Source organism: Monodon monoceros, unplaced genomic scaffold (genome assembly GCF_005190385.1).
Source record: "Monodon monoceros isolate NGI ecotype Baffin Bay Population unplaced genomic scaffold, NGI_Narwhal_1 Super_Scaffold_4, whole genome shotgun sequence".
NCBI lineage: Eukaryota > Metazoa > Chordata > Mammalia > Artiodactyla > Monodontidae > Monodon > Monodon monoceros.
In genome coordinates, this window is record NW_021703781.1 from 45,836,305 (window position 1) to 45,847,922 (window position 11,618).

The following is an 11,618-nucleotide window of genomic DNA, read 5'->3' on the forward strand; positions in this document are numbered from 1 at the left end:
TTAATTTTATTCCTTCCAATTAAAATTGCAGTATTTTTAGGTTAAAATCATTGAGATAAAAAGTGGACCAATTGAGAAATTGGGAGAAATGATAAACAAATGGGTTAAGTAGATGCCCCTAACCTACGTCCCTAGATTACGAAGATTTCAGTGATTTAGTTTTGGGTCTGGACTGGTTGGAATTCTCATTCACACAATTTCTGGCCTTTGGTTAACTGTTTTAGTATTCCAAAGTTACTTCTATGAAGCTTTTCCTTTTGTCTGAAGTTTTCAGATTGACATGTTTTCCTGTAGATCCTCTAGGAATAGTTAAGCCCTGTTTTCAGTTTTAATATCCACTCTGAAGGGTCACTGCTTAAGGGCTTTTATCCCAGAGGACTTTTTAAATCGGGATGTTGCTAAAAGTGGCTTCTTTAATGTTGTTTCCTTGATTATAGACTACACAATTATATTTACCACCACAGTGTTAGTGGAAAAATATGCCATATGATTTAATTCTCCATACCTTCAATGTGGCTCTCAAAACTATGCCATATGATTTAATTCTCCATACCTTCAATGTAGCTCTTAAAACTACTGTAATATATACTGTATATATTCTCCATACCTCCTAAAATTACTGTGTGTTTTTTACTTTTTGTTACTATTTTTATTTTTTAAATTTCTATTATAGTTTTGATTATTACAGAAGTAGTGAATTCTCATTGTAAAATTTCAAACAATACTAAAGTATATGAATTTAAAAGAGCACTTCCTTCACCCTACCCCAGTTCCACATGCCCAAGGTAAACTGTTAATAATTTGATAGGTATCCCTCCAGATATTTTTTTCTCAGCATATTCAAACATACATAAATACTGCAGTGTATCTCATGAATTAAATTTTTTTAAGGTTCGTTTTACTTATCTCCCTGCTGGTTTTATTTATTTCGCTGATTTCACTTGTTTATTCAAAAATTAAGAACAGGCAAGGGAATGATCTTTAAGTATTTCAGTAATTCATGACCGAAGTCCTAACCTCTCAGTAGAAGCATTTGTCCTGTTTTGCAGCAAATAGCTTATTTTGCAGCAAGTCATTTTCTCCCATTGGGAATAATGTTACGATTAAGGTTATGTTCCCAAGTAGAGACTTCATACGCAATAAAATTACAGTTGTGATATCAAAACAAAGATACAACTATACAAGCCTCTCTATTTAAACATTAGACTTTAAGGTCTATTAAGTGATTTTAAAATCCACTAGATATTAAAATATTGAAATATATAAGAAGCATAACATACTAAGAAAGTATAAAATCAGCATATGAATAATACAACTGTATAAGTTGAACTAAAATTAATATTTATAATAACTTTAAATTTTGTCAGTATTGTGCTTGCCTTCCTAAACTTTATTTAGAGATACTTTCATAGACTCTTCAGTTTAAAAAAGACCTCAAAATTCACCTTTATTAATTAACCATCAAAATTTGAAGGTTGAATTATCTTCCTAAACGATAATTTTGTCTTCAGATAGTCCTTATTCTTAGAAATTTGGGACTTCCCTAGTGGTGCAGTGGTTAAGAATCCACCTGCCAATGCAGGGGACACGGGTTAGATCCCTGGTCCAGGAAGATCCCACATGCTGCGGCGCAACTAAGCCCGTGCGCCACGACTACTGAGCCTGTACTCCAGAGCCCGCGAGCCACAACTACGGAAGCCCGCACGCCTAGAGCCTGAGCTCTGCAACGAGAAGCCACCGCAATGAGAAACCTGCGTACCACAGCGAAGAGTAGCCCCCGCTCACCACAACCAGAGAAAGCCCGCGTGCAGCGACGAAGACCCAACGCAGACAAAAATAAATTTATTAAAAAAATAAAATTTGTTTCTGCCATTTAACTGAAGACTTCTAGCGTGTAGTTTACACATTTTGGTCTATCCTTAGGGACTTCAAAGATCTAATGCTTTTTAGAGATGACATTTTGTATTAGTTAAAACTTAATTGCAAATCAAAAAACTCAGCTAAACTGACCTAAGCAAAAATGAAAATATAATGACTGATGTAATTTAATAGTCCAGGGGCAGCACTAATTTCAGATAAATTTGAAGGAACAAATGAATCACCAAATACATATGGCTGTTATGTGAAGTCATGACACTGAGTAGCCAAAAACCAAATGTCTACTACACATATCTTAAAATAATTGAAGACAATTGCCCTATGTCCCCTGAAATCTAAGTTAAACATTCCATTTCCTTTCACCCGCCCCCATAAGACATATTGCAGTCTCCTCCCCATCATGGTTACTTTGAATTCTCTCCAAATTGTCTTTATCCTTTGGCAAGGGTTTGTGCACAGGGTTTAACTTCATACCTAAAGTGAGGTTTTAGGACTCTGGTAGAATTATCCCTTATCTTTTCTATGAACTATATGCATATTAATGTAGCCAAAATAATAATATCCACTTCCTATCTACTTATGTGTAGGTTTTTCCACACATGCCGTTTTAAGGCATGCCTTACATATCCTATACCTGACCATTTGGCTTTTGAAAGTGTTTTATGTTCCTTGGTAGCATTCAGCACTTCAATTCAGATGACCCATATCTCTTAAAGAAATTGTATAAATACTTGTATATAAGATGCTATCCACTGTAAATGACAGAAAATAGAAAACCTGGCATAATCTGTCTTTAAACCAGTAAGAAACAAAAGTAAATCGTGTTTTCAAACAAGGCTTAATCTTTTCAAAGCACTGTGGCCAAGACACAATCACTGTCTCTACTTCTCAGCACTGATTTATCAGATTTGGCTCCATTCTGAGAAAACTACCTTTGTGATCCTAAGATGGCTGCCACATGCATTCTTGTCTCTATGCAGTGGAAAAGAGCACATCTCTTCCCTGAACCATCTGAGAAGTCCAGGTTTGCAGTGTGATAGGACTGTCATAGGTTATGGAACCATTTTCAAATAAGTCATCATGGCCAGAGAGGAAGAGACCATGTTCATTAGTTAGGCCTGAGACATAGCTGGCACAGAAAGACAGGAATGAGGAGAAAGTTAACTTCCTTAGAAGCATGGACTGCAAGGTGCAGGGATGGAATTATCGAGAAAATCGGGATTGGATACTGGCAGCCAAAAATACCAAAGTCATGTAGATTCAAATTTTGTCTTCTTCCCCATTTCATACATGTCTCTATAGCAAGTGAAGTATTTCAAAAAGGAGGTAGTCATTCTAGCTCTAGTCATTACTGAAGCTCCCGGTAAACTTTTTCTGTTGAGATTTCAGTCTGGTTCTCTTATTCCTCTTTATTCCTACAGATCTGTTCTCAGCATCATGGGTAGGGGGAGTGGGGTATGGAAAGTGGAGCAAGGGAAGAAGTTATACTCACATTGTAGCGACTGCTACCAACTGTAATTCAGACAACTTCAAAAAATAGGTAGAATTATTGGCTTCCCTGGTGGTGCAGTGGTTAAGAACCCGCCTGCCAATGTAGGGGACACAGGTTTGAGCCCTGGTCCAGGAAGATCCCACATGTCGCGGAGCAACTAAGCCCACGAGCCAAAACTACTGAAACCTGCGTGCCTAGAGCCTGTGCTCCGCAACAAGAGAAGCCACCGCAATGAGAAGCCCACGCACCGCAACGAAGAGTAGCCCCCGCTCACTGCAACTAGAGAAAGCCCGCGCGCAGCAACGAAGACCCAACGCAGCTATAAATAAATAACTTAATTAATTAAAAAAAATAGGTAGAATTATGGCTGTGAATGTATCTGAAGTACCAAAGATGGCTGTGTTGACTGAAATAATGACATATCCAGTAAAGCTGAGCAGAGGCTGAAGAAGCCATCACCAGCTTATTCACAGCTGCTGTGAGGTCTACAGGCCTTGAACTGGACTTGTCCAAATTCAAAGTGAAAAAGGTAGATGATAAAAGTGAGTATGGGATGACCTAGAAATCAAAGGACAGCCAGATTACCCACGTGGTCAGCTTGTACATATATATGTACAGCTATATCTGTGTGTGTGTGTATATACATATATATATATATATATATATATATACATATATATCTGTAATGGTAAAGGCCCATATAAAAATAACTGCTTTGCATTAATTATAAGATACTTTAATATTATACCTTATTTAACTATTTCAACACTGCAAATAACTAGAGCAACGCTCAGAAGTTAGTTAAGTAACGTTATCAGAATCACACAAGCTACTTAGTTACTAAGTGGTAGTGCTAGGACCAGATCTGACCTCATTTACAGTCCACTCTCTCTGCATTGTATCAGTGGTTCATAAACCTAACCCTAAATCAGAAGCACTGGTGAAGTTTTTTAAATATCAAATTCCCAGGTCCCATGAAAGACCTACTAAACTAGAACCTCCAGGGGTGGAGCCTATATATTTGTAAAGCACCCAAAGGGATTCTGAGGATCATCTAGGTAAGGAAACGACTGTAATAACTTTGGGGGGATGGCCTTGTCTGCTCTACATCCTATGCATTCCATTTGTAAGTAGAAATCCTAAGGGAAACTATATATGTTAGGTTAAAGTTAACAACAGCCCAAGTTTAGATACAACTTTTACCCTGTTATGTGGAAGCTCTCTGAATAAAAAGGTTAGGGGAAATAACAAGGAATAAGCAAGAATAATGTAGAATCAGAGGTTTGGGGAGGATCTTACCTCTCCACTCTTCTCTCCCACTTCTCTCCCAGGACCACAGCCTCCCATTCCTCTGCAATTCTCTTCTTAGCCAAAGTTCTCTGGATCACTGAGATGTGGTTTCTTTTCTGCCTTAGCTTCCTCTTTTCCTGTATCAAGCCACACATACCTATCCCACCCCAAACAAAACTCCCACCTTCTCTGGCAGTGTCTTATTTGCTAAGATAAATTTGTTCATTAAGCGTTTCATTGTACTTCACTTTAAGTGAATTAAAAAACAGATCTAATTACTAGGAACATGCATAGAAATGCCATGTATATATTCTGTCTGCTCAGAACCTAGGGGTCCTTTATAAGTGATGAACTAGAATTCTCAATATCTCCTTTCATGATGGGCTTTAGGAAGAGAAAACAACAAAATAATGAAGGTGAGATGTGTAAGCTTTGGGAAAGCCAAATCTCATGGGAGCACACAGATGCCTCGTGGATAAACTCTGAAGGACAAGCATGGATTGATGTCACTTGGATTTAACACCAAAGACACTGAACACACTGGCCTTTCCTATTCTTCAGGAAAAGCCATTCCTGTTGAAACTTCTTCCATTCCAATTTGATAAAGGGTAAAATGGGGTGAGGAAGAAAGAGGTGAATACCCAAGAGTTCAAAAGTGAGCCTGTAGGTCAACTTCCTCCAAACATGCCCCTAACTCACCACCAGATTGGAGCAAAGCCCTAGGAAGGAGGGAATCCTAGTTCAGCCACATATATAGACTATAGTGTCACGTGAATAGCCACAGCTCACTCATAGCTACATAGAATATAACATGTACTAGGTGCTGTTTTAAGTGCATTACATGTATTAAACTTATAAAGTCCTCACAAAACCTCTATAGATAAAAGCATTTTTGTTATTTCCTTTTGCATATGAGTGCACTGAAATTGAGAGAGATTAAGTAAGCCCAAGGTCACGTAGCTAATAAGAGGTAGAAAGAGATTCAAACCCTGGGTCTCTGGTTCTAGAATCTAACATTTAACCACTAATCAATATTTTCTAAATAGCTTTAAAATTTGGAATGAAGGATATGGGACGATAGGACCAATCTTTACAGAAACTGTAGGAGAATGCTACAGAGAATCACACAAAGCACAGACATTCTACAATCATAGGTCACCCAACACTTTCACATAGAGTCCCAGAACTCCCTGGAAGGAATTGTGAAAGGGATTAAAAGCTGCTCTGAGGGCTTCCCTGGTGGCGCAGTGGTTGAGAGTCCGCCTGCTGATGCAGGGGACACGGGTTCGTGCCCCGGTCTGGGAAGATCCCACATGCCGCGGAGCGGCTGGGCCTGTGAGCCATGGCCGCTGAGCCTGCGCGTCCGGAGCCTGTGCTCCGCAACGGGAGAGGCCACAACAGTGAGAGGCCCACATACCGAAAAAAAAAAAAATGCTGCTCTGAAACCCCTGGAGAGAATGGCCTCCTTAATCAAGGGACTCAGTCTAAGGGAGGGGCTTAAGAGTTGGATGTTAGAAATCAGAGATTTGGAATAAATTCCTCGAAAAAGGAAGCAAACCTACTTTGGAAGGTTGAAAAACCAGTAAACAATTAGAAGCCAGAATATCCCCTTCTTTGCCCTTGGGAAGTAGGATACATCTCCCATGCACATACCAACCAGAATCAGAACTTTACCCAGTGTGGAGAACAACACAAGAAGGCAAGGAAGGAGGGTGCTGTAACTCATGAAACGACAAGAAGTAGGCTGGGATCACCTGCCCCTTAATATCCCCTGAGTTTGCCTTGAGCCTCCAAGCCGTGGACTTTGGAAAGTAGCTCTGAGCCCCTAATTCCACTGAATACTAATTTAGTTTAAGAGGCGCTTCACCTCTTCACATGATTTCCCTTTTCCATACCACCTTAACACCGGTAACCTTATGCCTCAATCTCACCAAAACAAACAACAAACATAAAAACCAAACAAACACCAAAAATGAAAGCCATTTACAGGCCATTTGTATATAAAAACCCTTTATTGATAAAGTTTAGGAGAGGAGAATCCACAACTTAATAATTTAATATTATATAATCACTTTTTTAGGGAAGAGAGCAGGAGAAAGCATAGAAGGAAGGAAGGAGAGGAGATGGGGAGAAAGAAAGAAGGAAAGAAAGAAGAGAGATGGATTGAAGGGAAAAGAGAAAGAAAGAAGGAAACACCCTCAACCATTTCTTGATATTCCTGCCTCTTGCCATGATTCTGGGCCTTATCTCCTTCCCTATCTCTACTCTTCTCCTGAAAAAAACCCAATTCCACTGTTTTCCTGAAACAGAGTAATTCAGTTTTCTCTTATCCTCATATACAGCCACAGACCCACTTATGCATAACCAAATTCATTTAGTTGCTTAGTTCAACAAAAGAGTCTTTCATTTTAACATGATATACTCCTTTGAAGGCAATTGTTGCTATAAATAAATAGCATCCCTTCACAATTTCATGGGAACTACACATTTAAAAGTAAATTCAATCACTAAATCTGTCATAATTGGTATACAGTATAACAAGCATGACATTTTATGTTTCCAAATTATACAGAATACACTCCCCTATATCATTTGGTTTCAACATTTCTCAAAATTTGACTTCTGGTATGTGTTTGAGATTTCATCTTACACTTTAACTTAATCCTTTTTCAACCCATAACAAATCAATTAACACAATAGTAAGGGACCAAGAATGGGACCCAGGATGGCAATCTGAATTCCCAAAGAAGGCCACAGAGGGCTCAAAATATTTTTTTTCACATTAAATTTTACCTATAGTTAGCCCTAGTTAAGTCAATTAAAATTATCACTCATATTAACTTTGATATTCTACATAGAGAAGTGACCTAGGCAATGAAAATATATCCTGAAAAATACAACACAGCATCTTTATCCCTATATTTGTACTTGCAAGAGGAAGAGGATAAATGTGGGATGGGTAGTGAGTAGGGACTAGGGGAGGGAAGAGAAGGAAACAACAAACTTTGTTCTAAGGCTGGCCTTGTCCAATTAAACTGTAATTGGAGGCATCACCAACTCTTGGGAAGTGGTCTTACTAATTCCAGCAGATGGCAGCCCTGCATAACATGTAGTTATTTGAAAAACAAAACAAAACAAACAAACCAAAACAAAGACTTTCTTGAATCTCTGGACTATTTAAGAAGAAAAAACTTACAAATGATTCCTTTTTTTTTTTTTTTTCCGGTACGCGGGCCTCTCACTGTTGTGGCCTCTCCCGTTGCGGAGCGCAGGCTCCGGACGCACAGGCTCAGCGGCCATGGCTCACAGGCCCAGCCGCTCCGCGGCATATGGGATCTTCCTGGACCGGGGCACGAACCCGTGCCCCCTACATCGGCAGGCGGACTCTCAACCACTGCGCCACCAGGAAAGCCCTAAATGATTCCTTTTTAGAGTTGAGAGGTAATTGTTAAAGTAGAACCCCAGGCCCTGAAAATCCCTGTTTTTAATTTAGCCAAATGCAGCCCCAAATCCCAGCAGTCCCAAAAGTCCCAGACACCTTTGTGGATCCCCTCACCAGAACATTTATTAGTGTCAGCTTGTGTTTGATTTTGCATTGGCCTTAGGAATCGACTAGAACTTCAGGTAGCCACATAAAGAGGCTTCCCCACATCCTTTTCCCTTTAATCCCCAGCTTCTTCCCCTGCAAAGAGTAGAGGCTGTTTCCAACCCGCTCAATTCCATACCTGAGTTCCTCGGAATCATCTCAAATTTCTCTGGCCCATCATGAATTCTTCCTCTCCTGATGCCCGGAGAACGCAACGCCCTTAGCCTCAGTCAGCGTTTAAACACCTCTTGGGATTATTCTCACCTGAGTTAGTTTCAATTTACCAATTAGGAAGTACACCTGAGATCATGGACGGGGTGGTACGTGTATTTTGAATTCCCCACCATATATAACATGGTGCCAGGTTCCAAGGAGGTGCTTAATAAATAGTTTTGGTTGATTAACTCCTCTCACCAACTCTTAAAAAAGTTTGCCAGTACGCTGTCTGATTTTCAGTCATGCCCTGTGAGTTAGAGGCCAGCCATAGTACCGGGCAAGACGCCAGTCAGGGGCTTCTGCTCCTGGCCAAATCCTGGAGCAGGGTTTTCATGTAAAGTAAAAGCAGCTTGTGTGGTCCCTGTAACGGAAACCCCATCTTTTCACGATGAGACTCCTGTGCTCCACCTTTTTCCCAATATTCCAGGGCTCCCTTGCACGGGCAGTGCCTCTTGCCCAGGCCTCCCACTCAATTTGAGCACAACAGAGCTATTTAATTACGTCTGTCTGGGTTCAACACAGTTGTATCATTTTTACATTCAGGCCTCAATCTAAAGTTTTAATTAATATATTTCTACCAACTCTTCTCTTTGCCACCTTTATTCCCTTTCCCAAACCTGCCCCATGATACTCAGTGCTCTGGAGCTCCTGCTATTTATGTGACACTTCTTACCAGGTGTCCTATTTAGGGCCACTGAATTGGGAACATCTAATATCTCCTATGCATTCGGGGTGCAAGAGCGACTTCAAGCAAACCTGACCTTCAGTCAGCCCTACCCTTGCTGCATTATAATGTTCTTTAGCAGTTTCTTCCTTTGTTCTTTTTTTCATTTGCTCACTTATTGTTTTCACTCATTCATTCATTCACCAAGTGTTTATTGAGTGACTGTGGATTACGCACTGGACTCAGTGGTAAGTGCCCTGGTCTGGGAAGATCCCACATGCCGCGGAGCGGCTGGGCCCGTGAGCCATGGCCGCTGAGCCTGCGCGTCCAGAGCCTGTGCTCCGCAACGGGAGAGGCCACAACAGTGAGAGGCCCGCGTACCGCAAAAAAAAAAAAAAAAAGTGCTTTGTATTTAATTTTAGACCAATCCTAGGTCCTGGACTCCTCAAAGAGGGCTCTGACACTTAAATAATTACGAGGAATAATGAAAGTAATAGTGATCACTCTCTCCCAGAATTCAGAAGCACTTTTCACTTATTTGACACCTCCTTAAGCTTCAGGTAGATAGACCACATCGGGGCCGGGGAAGAAGCAGGAAGAGTTTTAGCCTGCAATTCAGACGCCCAAAGGAAGACTGCGGCAAGCAAGGGGTCCCCGTCAGCTTTGTAGGTAATGATGTGGCTCTTTAATAGGTGATACTGACCACCCATACCCTCAGTTAGCATGTTCTTGCCAAGTTTAGTTATTCCTTGTTCTGTCAACATATTTCAAACGGCTTCATCAGGGGTGTAGGGAAAGGGGTAGATAAATGCTGGGGGATGGGTACATCAAGTTCATTGTACTTTTCTTTCTGGTTTTGTATATGTTTGGAAAATTTCATAATAAAATGTTTTAAACATCAATCTTTTTATCATTATTTAATATTTTTCCCAGTCCTCCCACCAAATATTTCTCTGTGCTAATGGGACAAAATCCCAGTCATCTCTTACTGGTAGCTGCTCTGGCAACGTGTATAAAAATGTATTATTCAGCGGAGTTTAAAAAAAAAACACAAACTTTGAAGTATGAGAAGAAAAACTCAGATATCTACCTTGAATTCACACTATTTCATTTCAATAAACAATTTCCAAATTAGACCTATTGGGACCAGGAAGATGAGTGCCAAATAGATATTACCATCTTCATCATCACTGGGCAATGGTATAGGCACTTCAGAAAGAACTCACCTCTTGACTGAGAAAGCGTGACTTTGGTAGTGCGGAAGGTGGGACAAAGCGTGCTGCCCAGCCTTCTCCACATTCCACCGCCCCCCCCAACCCCGCCCCGACAAATACTCCCAAAGAGGAGCCTGGATCAATAGACAGCAAATTAAGCCACTTAGCCTGGAAGTGGTGGTCTTGATAGAACCAGACTCTTGGAAAGATTCTTGGAAATTTCCAATCCAGGATCCTCCCATCTATACTGATTGCAAGACTGCAGCATAACCCAAAGGATTTCATCTGCCCAAGGAAGGGCTTATTTCCAAATGGTTTCTTGAACCCACATGAGAAGATCTGAGCAGGTGCAAAGGGAAGGAGGCAGACTCCAGCATCAGATGGCTTCCTAGTTTTACAGGAATTCACTACAGGCACTAGCGTGCAGTGACTACAGAGTCAGAAGACGTGGGACCTAATGCCTCAGTTTCCATGTCTATTAAACGGTGATAATACAGACTATTATGGGGATTAAATAAGACAATGCACAGGAAGTGCTTAACACGGTAGCTAACACATTGGAAGTTCTCAATAAATGGTTATGCTTTTTGTAAATTATTTGATTGCTTACCACATCTTTATATGCCAGTTACATCTTGGCATAATCCAGACAGAGCCCCTCACGATACAATCCAAACCCTTTGTGCGGGGGAAAAATGTTTTTCCAAACATGACTATAAACTCATTTTATTATGCTTTTGAAATAAGAAAATATTATCATAAATAGCCAATCTGTTAGTGAAATCACAATCTGAACAAATGGTACCGTGTATCTATAGAAGTTAGACATTTCGTTTGCTTTTCTACTCAGTCAATTTCAAAGTAGAACTTGCAGTGATATAAAGAAATATTTAAGATGTAAAATCATCCCACCACAATTTTGTTCTTGATTCCACAAAAAAAATACATCATTCCCATGAATTGCTCCATTTTGAAATGAACAGTATAGACAAATGGAACATAACGGTAAAATTTTGTGTCGATGACAATGGTAACCTCTAAGATCTACATTTTCCTTACTGGTTTCCTAAAAATGCCACTCCAAAAAGAAAAGTAAGATACAAATGTATGCATGTATAAAGGCAGAATATCACAAATATTTTATACAAATTTTTAAAAGCTCTGATCTCTATGCTCATTTTTCATGAGTACTTATAATACTTTAGAGAAATTACATCACAGAACCAGATAAACAAAATTTTACTGTGATCATCACTAGGAAAAAATATGTATAAGAAT